This window comes from Capsicum annuum, chromosome 9 (genome assembly GCF_002878395.1).
Source record: "Capsicum annuum cultivar UCD-10X-F1 chromosome 9, UCD10Xv1.1, whole genome shotgun sequence".
Taxonomy (NCBI): domain Eukaryota; kingdom Viridiplantae; phylum Streptophyta; class Magnoliopsida; order Solanales; family Solanaceae; genus Capsicum; species Capsicum annuum.
This window is the reverse complement of record NC_061119.1, coordinates 55,125,058-55,135,396: the sequence shown is the minus strand read 5'-3', so window position 1 is coordinate 55,135,396 and position 10,339 is coordinate 55,125,058. Positions and strand designations below refer to the sequence as shown.

Below are 10,339 nucleotides of genomic sequence, written 5' to 3'. Positions count from 1 at the left end.
TTCCTAATAACTAACTTACTTGTTGTAGAAAATTAAATTAAGATCACGATAAAATCTAAATTTTACTCTTAAACTTGACTACTATCACTTTCTTAATCATTAAATATGATTGATCCATTTAATTAGTGGTTATTTAACTCAATTTTAGTTGATTATATTTGCAGTTGTTTAATTGACCATCTTGTATATTTCAAATTACTATCTCATTGTATTTGATAACTATAAAATCTAAATTTTACTCTTAAATAAGACTAGTATCACCCTATATATCATTAAATATGATTGATCCAATCAATTAATCATCATTTAACTCAATTTTAGTTGATTACATAGTCTAGTATATCTCAAATTACTATCTCATTATATTTGATAACTATAAAATATAACTTTTAGGCTTAAATTAAACTAATATCACCCTATTTATCATTAAATATGATTGATTAAATCAATTAGTGATTATTTAACTCAATTTTAGTTGATTACATAGTCAACAATTGCAATGAAATGTTCAGCAACTAACGTACTTATTGTAGCATAATGCAACAATTGCTATGAAATGTTCAACAACTAACGTACTTAATGTAGCGAATTTCAGCTATTGTTGTAAAACATTAAGCAACTAACGTACTTGTTGTAGCATATTACAACAATTGTTATGAAATTCCTAGCAACTAACTTACTTGTTGTGGCAAATTCAATTAAGACAGTAATCAAATCTTAATTACACTCTTAAATTAGACTAATATCACTCTGTTTATCATTAAATATTATTGATTCAATCAATTAGCGATCATTTAACTCAGTTTTAGTTGATCACATTTGTGATCGTTTAATTGATTGTCTAATATATATTAAATTACCATTTCATTGCATTTGATAACTATAAAATCTAAATTACATTCTAAAATTAGACTAATTACATACTTGTTGCAGCATATTTTAGCAGTTGTTGTGAAACTTTCAACAACAAACGTACTTGTTGTAGCATATTTTAGCTGGTGTTGTAAAAGATTCAGCAACTAACGTACTTGCTGTAGCATATTTCAGCATTGCTACTCCCTTCGTCCTAAATTGAGATGACACATTGATTAAGAAAAATAATTAATAACATGACTAGTTTACCATAGTACCCCTATTAAATGATGTTTACATTTTAATTTAAAGAACAGGTAATTAATGTAAAGGGTAAAACATGGAAAAAAATTATCTCTTCTTGATTAATGAAAAAAGACAAGTAAAATGCGAAATCAAATTAGAAAATTTGGGATGGGTAATTTGAGACGGAGGGAGTATAAAATTTTCAGCAACTTACATGTTGTAGCATATTTCAGAAACAGCAATGAAATTTCTAGCAACTTACAACAATTGCTGAAACAAACGACTAATTTATATCAATAATTGTTATTGCAAATAAACAACATCTGTACTAATAAAACAACATTTATGAATTCTAGCTCCCACCACACTACAAAAGTTCTTTAAATCCAAGAGAACCAATTTATATGTGAATCTCATCTCATCACCACTATAAAAGTTCAACAAAATATAAAAAAAAAAGTTCTACAAATCTTAACAAATTAACTATAGTAAAAACTTAAAATAAATTATTTTTGAATCAACTAGGACACCAATTCCTTCTCGATGGTAGGTTCAACCTATCTCTTTGCCTTCTTTTGGCACTTGACAATGCTTTCAAAACCTCATAACAATCCACATCTCATTAGGTGTAGAACTTATCCATGGATGCACAATCTACATGTAAAAAATAATAATATTAAAATAATTCAAATGAGAACAATTTCAATCCCATAAAAATCATAACTTTATACAAATCGAAGTTAACAAAGCTCTTCTTTTTCAAGAAATGCATAAATGCATTCTTCCAATTCAAACATACCTATAAAAAGAACAAATTCAAAATAAATTTAGATTTATATCTTTACTGCAAAAAAAAATTCAAGTATAGCACAAAACGTCTTTTTTTCTTCTAAAAATATTTTTTTTTAAATTCTACTAATAAGTGAATTTTCAAGAAATTATATTATTGAAATTATTTCATGATTAATGAGACTGCAAATTCACTATTTTAAAAAGAACAAATCCAAAAGAGAGCATCACAAATCTTAAAAATCTAAATTCATTTTTTCAAAATCAACAAATTCTTATAGATGGATGAAACCCTAATTGTGAAAGTAAAAAAAACAACTTTACCTTGAAGAATCAAAATCCTAACTAAGGTCGAGATGGCAACGGCAATATAAGAAAACGGCAAGTTAAGGTCAGTTTAAATATGATATTTAAGAGAAACATGAGAGATAGTCATTGTTTTCTCTCTATTTTAGAGAGAGAGAAAAAATTGTGAGACTAATTTTAAAAAAAATGGTAAAGCGACTTGTGTCTTTTGATTGACTTTATTTTGTATTTTTGTAAAATTTAAGAGTTTTAAAAATTACATTTTGTATTCCAATTTAACTTAATCATAAAATAAAAAGAAATTGACTTAAGTTGATCAGACTTGTCACTAATTTTAATTTGAAGATTTATTGGTCACCTACACTTAATTTTCTTGGGCAACAATCTATTTTCTTCCACAATCTCTTCCTCATCATCATTCTCACAATCTACTATTTTCCACCATTTTCATCTCCTCCTCCAAATTTCCCAATAGAACAAATCCAACCAAGTCATCCACCAATGATTACCCCACCACCACTCAACAGCCCCCTCGCCGTGGTCATAAAAAATCACCCACCCCTGCAACCTCAAGAAAATCAATAACCCCCAAAGATTCAAACTTTGATACCAACATTACAGAATCAAGAACCCAAATGGAAATTTTAAGAAAATATCAAGAGATTGATGACTTTGACTATGATGATGGGGTTGATTTTCCATATCCAAACCCACCATTAGTCTGCTATTTTGGTGCAACACAGAAGGTGTTTGTACAAACAGTAAGAGTACCAGTTAAACAAATGGATAAAAATAAGTATTCAAAGTGGAAAATGTTGCAGTAGAATCCACCTGAGTTTGTTAGAGCACCTGGTAGATCACCATTAAATATTGCTATATCATATGTTAGGCTGTCCACCATCAAATATTGTTGTATCACATATTAGGCTTGGTGGTAGAGCTGCATTTATAGGGAAAATTCGGAATGATGAGTTTGGACAAGAAATAGTTTTATTAATGAATAAGGAAAAAGTGCAAACGAGGGGTGTAAAATTTGATGATGGTATGAGGATTAGATGTAGTTACATGAAGATTAAGTTTGTGGATGGGAAAATAAAGGTTGAGAAAGTTAAGGACTCAACTGAGGATTCTTTGCTTAGTTCCGAATTGAATCTTGATGTTTTGAAAGAGGTATGTGGAAGTGAATTCAAATCGTTACTAAAAGAAAATACGCACTCATTTTGTTTTAATTTTCTTGTCTGGTTTTGACTTGGTGGAGATACATTGGGTATGTTGTTGTTATTGGTTTTGACTTGGCATGAAGTTTAAAAGAAGTGTAGAAGACTTTTGAATCTTGTGGTATTAAACTAAAGATACCTAATATTTACTAAAAAAGGGCAGCCCATGGCACTAAAGCTACCGCTATGCGCGGTGTCCGGGAAAGGGCCCCACCACAAGGGTGTATCGTATGCAGTCTTACCTTGTATTTCTGCCAAAGGCTGTTTCCAAATGCTTCAACCCATGACCTCCTGGTCACATGGCAACAACTTTACCAGTTACTCCAAGGCTCCCCTTCCTAATATTTACTAAAAGTACACTTTAATTGTGGTCTTGAACATGCCATATAAAAAGTTAGAATTGAACAATTGCTAAGAAAGAAAAGAAGCATTCTTTATAAAATGGGCTAAAAATAAAAGTAGTGCGAATAGATTCAAATGGAGGGAGTATCTTTTTTTAATGGATAGAGTTATAGTAACAGTATCAAGCAGCTTACTGTTTCTATTTATGTAGTGATGTTTGGTTTTAAATATTAACAGAGGATGCAGGAACCTAATTTACTCTGTGAACTAATCAAATTGGTATTGAACTACCTTGTGCAAAACGAAAGATGAAAGAACCCAATGGGGCTTTATAGATGAACCAAAGTCCCTATAAATGATTGTTAGTAGGTATATCTAAGCATTAAAGAACCTCATCATTTGTCTGTAGAAACTATTGTGCAGTCACTATTAGTTTTCATATTCTCTCCTATTCTGAAGTTTGCTTGATCTATTCACTTGGATTATATTTCTTTGCAATGACTTGTTTGTTTTCTAGAAAAATTTGACTAAGATGCATTATTCTTGCCAACCTATTTATTTGAGATTGATTTGTCCTAATTGTGTCTACTCCTTTTTTGTGAGACAGTGAAAGTGTAGTTCCCTATTCATTAAATTCTAGTGTCCTGACAACTAGTTATCATTAGCAGTAGCAATACTATTATGTCGTCCATGTTTGAATAATTACCTCTTCTTCATAAAACCATCAATATTTTAGCTTGAGGCTGGATGATCCTTCAATTATGGAAGGTGATTCAATGTATTATCAGTTTTCATTCTTTTTTTCAAGCGCCAGTGCCGGCGTAGACACGACGGTAATAGGTAAGAGGTACTATCTCTCTCCCTCATTCTTTCCCCCCAGTTCTCTCTATCTTTCCCTCTCTCCCTCCCCATTTTGTCAATATTATCACTATTATCGCTGTTAGGGTCAGGGTTCCCACCGGCTTGACTCCAGCTCTGGTGTAGGTGTGCATCAGTGGTCAAGCAGGTTGGTATGATGACAGCCGTCTCCCAAATTCTGGGAATACACAGTCGATAATCCGGCGACACTCTGGCAGTGAACCAACAGTTCTTTTAGGCGACCTTAATTTGGCAACCAGCTATCGACATCAAAATTGATGGAACCAGTAGCCCGCAGGCGTACTGGTGACATCTAAACTTTGATTTTAATCACTTCATACAGCTTAGTTTATTTATATTATTCTAGTTCTTTCTTCTTCTTACTGGTTTCCTTTTCTGATTCTTGTTTCCTATTCGTGAGATTAAAGTGGTGATTCGATACTTAGTCTATTAGTTGTTTTTGTTGTATTATTATTGTTATTATTATTGTTGTGATTGTTCTGGCTGGTAGGATGATTAGTGTACTTTGTGAGTGCCTTTTTCTGCTATTTTCATACTTTGGCTTTGTCAATTTGTTTATTGGTGAGGGGTTTTATTTTGGTTTTTGAGTAGTGGCAGGAGGGGTTTATGGTGGATTAGGGTTATGTCTGAGGGGGTTGGGGTTAAAGGCTATTTTAGGAGGGGGGGAGAAGGGGAGGGCAGGGGTGGGTATAGGGTATAGGTCAGGTGTTATGGCAGGTTTGGTGAGGGGTTTTAAAGATAGGCGAGAGGCGAGAGTAGATAGATTGAGGGTACGGTCTTGGAACATTGGGACCCCTCAGGGTAAGTTCGTAGAGCTGATGAAGATTCTTAAGAAGAGGGGGATTAATATTGCATATGTTCAGGAGACTAGGTAGGTAGGATCTAAGGCTAGGGATGTGGATGGGTACAAGCTGTGGTACTCAGGGAGTGAAGGCGTCGGAATGGAGTGGGCATCTTAGTGAATGAGAATCTGAGAGGTCGGGTGGTGGAGGTTAAGAGGGTCAACAATAGGTTGACAAAGATTAAGTTGGTCATAGGGGGTTCTATGTTGCATGTGTGTAGTATGTATGCACCGTAGATGGGCTTGGAAAATGAGGTGAAAGCAATATTTCGGGAGGATTTGGATGAGGTGGTGAGAAGCCTTCCTAGCTCGAAGAAGATTGTCATAACAGGGGACTTCAATGGCCATATTGGGGTATTACCGAGAGGCTACGACGATGTGCATGGAGGTTTTAGTTTCGGTGATAGGAATGGTGAGGGAGCTGCTCTATTGGATTTTGCAAGGGCTTTTGGGCTAGTGGTAGTGAATTGGAGTTTTTCAAAGACAGAGGATCACCTGATTACCTTCCGAAGCGCGATAGCTAAGACTCAAATTGACTTTCTACTGCTTAGGAAAGGGGACAGGGCGTTATGTAACCCAGCATAGGCTTTAGTGATGGACTTGTCTATCAAAAAGTGCAAGAAGAGAAGGTCCGGGGAGGGTCTTCCTAGAATTAAGTGGGGTAGCTTGACGTTCATTAATGCACTGGAGATAGGGGAAAAGGTAGGAGGTTTGGGGGTGTAGGAGTGCAGGGGGGACGTGGATGTTATGTGGGAGAGGACTGTTAGCTATATCACAGAGACTGCTAGAGAAGTTTTAGGGGTCTTGAGGGGTCGGCCAGGACGTCATAAAGGGGACTGGTGGTGGAATGAAGACGTGAAGAAGAAAGTAGAGATTAAGAAGGAGGCATATGTTAAGTTGATTGAGAGTAAAGATGAAGAGGAGAAGTGGATAAATAGGGAGGTTTACAAAATAGCAAGGAAGGAGGCTAAGTTAGTAGTTACGGCTACAACGTTCAAGAGCTTGTATGCGGGGTTAGAGGAGAAAGGCGGGGAAAAGAGGTTGTATAGGCTTTATAAGGCTAAAAAGCGGAAGGGTCGTGACCTCGATCAAGTGAAGTGTATTAAGGGGGAGAATGGTAGTGTTTAGCGGAGGATGTTCACATTAATTGGAAATGGCAATAGTACTTTCATAGCCTTTTGAATGAGGAGGCAGACAGAGGCATTGATTTAGGGGAGCTGGAGCACTCGGAGAAGAGCCGTGATTTCAGTTACTGTAGGCGTTTTAAGGTTGAGGGGGTTAGAGAGGCTATTCATAGGATGCGGAGAGGTAGGGTGATGGGGCCAGATGAGATTCTGGTGGATTTTTAGAAGTATGCTGGTGGGGTAGGTTTGAGGTGGTTGACTGATTTATTTAATGACATTTTCAAGAATGTGAGAAGCCAAGAATGCCTGAGGCTTGGAGATGGAGTACGATAATTCCGTTATATAAAAACAAGGGTGACATCCAGAGTTGCAACAACTATAGGGGTGTTAAGTTGTTGAGTCACACTATGAAGATTTGATAGAGAGTGGTTGAGCGGAGGCTAAGGAGGGTCGTGTCTATTTTGGAGAATTAGTTTGGATTCATGTCTGGTCGCTCAACGACAGAGGCCATCCACCTAGTTAGGAGATTGGTAGAGTAGTATAGAGAAAGAAAGATAGATTTACACATGGTGTTTATCGACCTAAAAAAGGTGTATAATAGTCCCGAGGGATATTTTTTAGAGATGGTTGGAGGTAAGAGGGGTTCTGGTGGTGTACATTAGAGCTATTACGGACATATACGATGGAGGGAAGACCCGGGTGAGGATGGCAGAAGGAGACTCAGAGTAATTTCTGGTCGAGATAGGATTGCATCAGGGATCGACTCTTAGTCTGATCCTTTTTGCGCTGGTGATGGATATGTTAACGTGGAGTATTCAAGGCAAGGTGCCTTGGTGTATGTTATTTGCGGATGATGTAGTGCTGATTGATGATACGTGGGGAGTGAATGATAAATTTGAGGTCTGGATGCAAACCCTTGAGTCTAAGGGGTTTAGATTGAGTAGGTCAAAGATAAAATATTTGGAATGCAAATTTAATGACTTGAGCCAGGAGGACGAAGTGGTTTTGAGGTTGGACTCCCAGGACATTTGTAAGAGGGATAGTTTTAAGTATCTTGGATCTATAATTTAGGGGAATATTGAGATTGACAAGGATGTCTCTAAGAGTATTGGAGAAGGATGGATGAAGTGGAGTCTCGCCTTGGGGGTGTTGTGTGATAAAAAGGTGCCCCTTAAGCTTAAATTCAAATTCTATAGAGTGGTAATCTTCCCGGCCATGTTGTATGGAGCGGAGTGTTGGCCAATCAAGAGCCCCCACATCCAAAAATTGAAGGTGACGAAAATGAGAATGTTATGTTGGATGTGTGGGCTTACTATAGGGGACATAGTAAGGAATGAGATTATCTGGGAGGAGGTGGGAGTGGCTTCAGTGGAGGACAAAATACGGGAAGGAAGGCTGAGATGGTTTGGGCGTGTGATGAGGATAGGCGCAGATACCGCAGTTCGTAGGTGTGAGAGGCTTTCTTTGGATGGCTTCAGGAGGGGTAGAGGTAGGTCGAAGAAATACTGGAGGGAGGTAATTAGACATGACATAGAGTAGCTTCAGCTGACTGAGGACATGACCCTAGATAGGAAGGTGTGGACGGCGCGGATAAGGGTAGAAGGCTAGTGCGAGTGTGTGGGTTGTAGCATGTAGTTAGAAGAGATCTTGTGTAGCCGGGGAAGTAACCCTAGGACGATGTACATAGGTGGGTGCCCTTTTTCTTATGTCTTAGTTCCTATTTGTCTTATTTCGTGTCGCCAGTATTTTCTCATATTTCGTATTTCTACGATTACTATTTTTATCATTTCTTATTACTGATTTTCTTTTATGTCACCCATCCCCCTTATTTACTATTCTTTATCTTGAGCCGGGGGTCTATCGGAAACAGCCTCTCTATTTCTTTGGAGGTAGGGGTATGGACTGCGTACATCTTACCTTCCCCAGACCCCACTTTGTGGGAGTACACTGGGTTTGTTGTTGTTGTAGTTATGAGCCAGAAATAAGATGATGTGTCATGGTAAGTTGCATATTACATGTTGGATATTTTCAACCATATTGTTCGGACTCTTCAAAAATGTCATGGGTGCATGTCGGGTCCTTCAAAAATAGTGCATTTTTGGAGGATCCGACATGGGTGCCGCAACATTTTTGAAGAGTCCAAGTAACTTAGATTTTCAATATAGTGCTTGAGCCTATACTGTGCGTTATCAAATTGTGTTTTGGTAAGTTAGGGCAAGTTTTTTTTTTTTTTTTTAAACAAATTTCGGGGTTCTTTTGCCTTCTCTCTTGCAGGTTAGGACATTCCACTTCAATTCTGAAGTTTTGACATCTTCATCTATGCATTCTACTCTTTTTAAAGAAATTAAATTTTCAAAGAAGTTTGGTGGTCTTGTGTTTTTTGATTTAACAACCTATCTATCTCACATTTGAGGTAGTAGTATGGACTGCGTACACTTACCCTCCCTAGACCCACCTGGTGGGAATATACTGGGTATGTTGTTGTTGTGTTTTTTGATTTGAATCTGTCATTACCCTTGTGGAGATCACGTGATGAAACAAGGCATTTGATCAAGGAAGCCTGGCAGCAAGCTAACATCATTGAGGTCTCAAGGTAAGAGCTTGAAAGTCTTCTTGACAAAGACCATTACAAGAGGAAAAGGAATTATAGACCATAATACTTTGCGGAGACTTATGAACAAACCAAACAAAGAAGAAATTATTATCACTATACTCCTGAGGAAATTGCTCCCTTGTGGCATGATGGACTGAAGCTTTTGTTTGTTACAGATGGGACACTTAGGATTCATTACTACTCTCCTTCTTCTGGTGGAGTGGTGGTTGGTACGGAAGACGTGCTCATAACACCATTTACTTGTGATAGAACTGGTTCGGGTGATGCTGTTGTTGCTGGAATAATGAGAAAATTGACGACGCAACCAGAGATGTACCACAATCAAGATGTTCTAGGGAAACAGCTTCGCTTTGCAATTGCAGCGGGCATAATATCCCAGTGGACAATTGGTGCTGTTAGGGGTTTCCCCACTTAAAGCGCCACACTGAATCTCAAAGAGCAGGTCTATTTACCATCAATGTAGTAGTAGTGTCATAATGCTAACACTCAGGACATTGTATTCTGTAGTTACTACTTAAAAGTAGATTTTGTTGTAATTAATCTGACATTTCACAAATGGTTTTCAAAAAAAAGAAAAAAAGTTCTGACGCTTCACAAATAATAGGTTCTTGAGGAAGTAGGTTCAAGTTTATAGCCTTAATTGAAGGAAAGATCCAAAAGTGTTATTGTGAGTGCATGGTCTTTGAAAGCCAGTTTCATTTGTAACTTTGACCAGCTAGGGTGGTACATTTTGATTGTGCATCTCATGATTAAAGGATGTCATATAGATTCTTCACTATTGTAATGAGTGTGCAATTTTCACTGTTATCAATATGTGGCTCCCTAGCTCATATTATTCACTGTAATGTACATGCATTCATTTCAAAAATGTCAATGGATTGTTGAAGTAGCTGGTAGTTCTTGTTCTTCTATTTTTGTTGTCACCTGTAATATTTTGTGCTTCAGTTTTCGCATTATCTCATTGTCTTTGTTATTTTGTCTTCCTTCTGTACGTTGTGTACTATGCATTTCTTTGCACTATTTCATTGTGGTTACTGTTTTTTTTTTCCTTCTTCTATATGTTATTCCCTATTTGAAACTGCATTGAATTTCTTTATTTAAGCCAATGGCCTCTCGGAAACCACCTCTT

General features: G+C 36.9%; 1 pseudogene; it reads left to right on the top strand.

The window, feature by feature from the left end:
* The first annotated feature begins 2,567 nt into the window (after nucleotides 1-2,567).
* Nucleotides 2,568-9,673, top strand: LOC107841545 (annotated as a pseudogene).
* The last annotated feature ends 666 nt before the right edge of the window (nucleotides 9,674-10,339 follow it).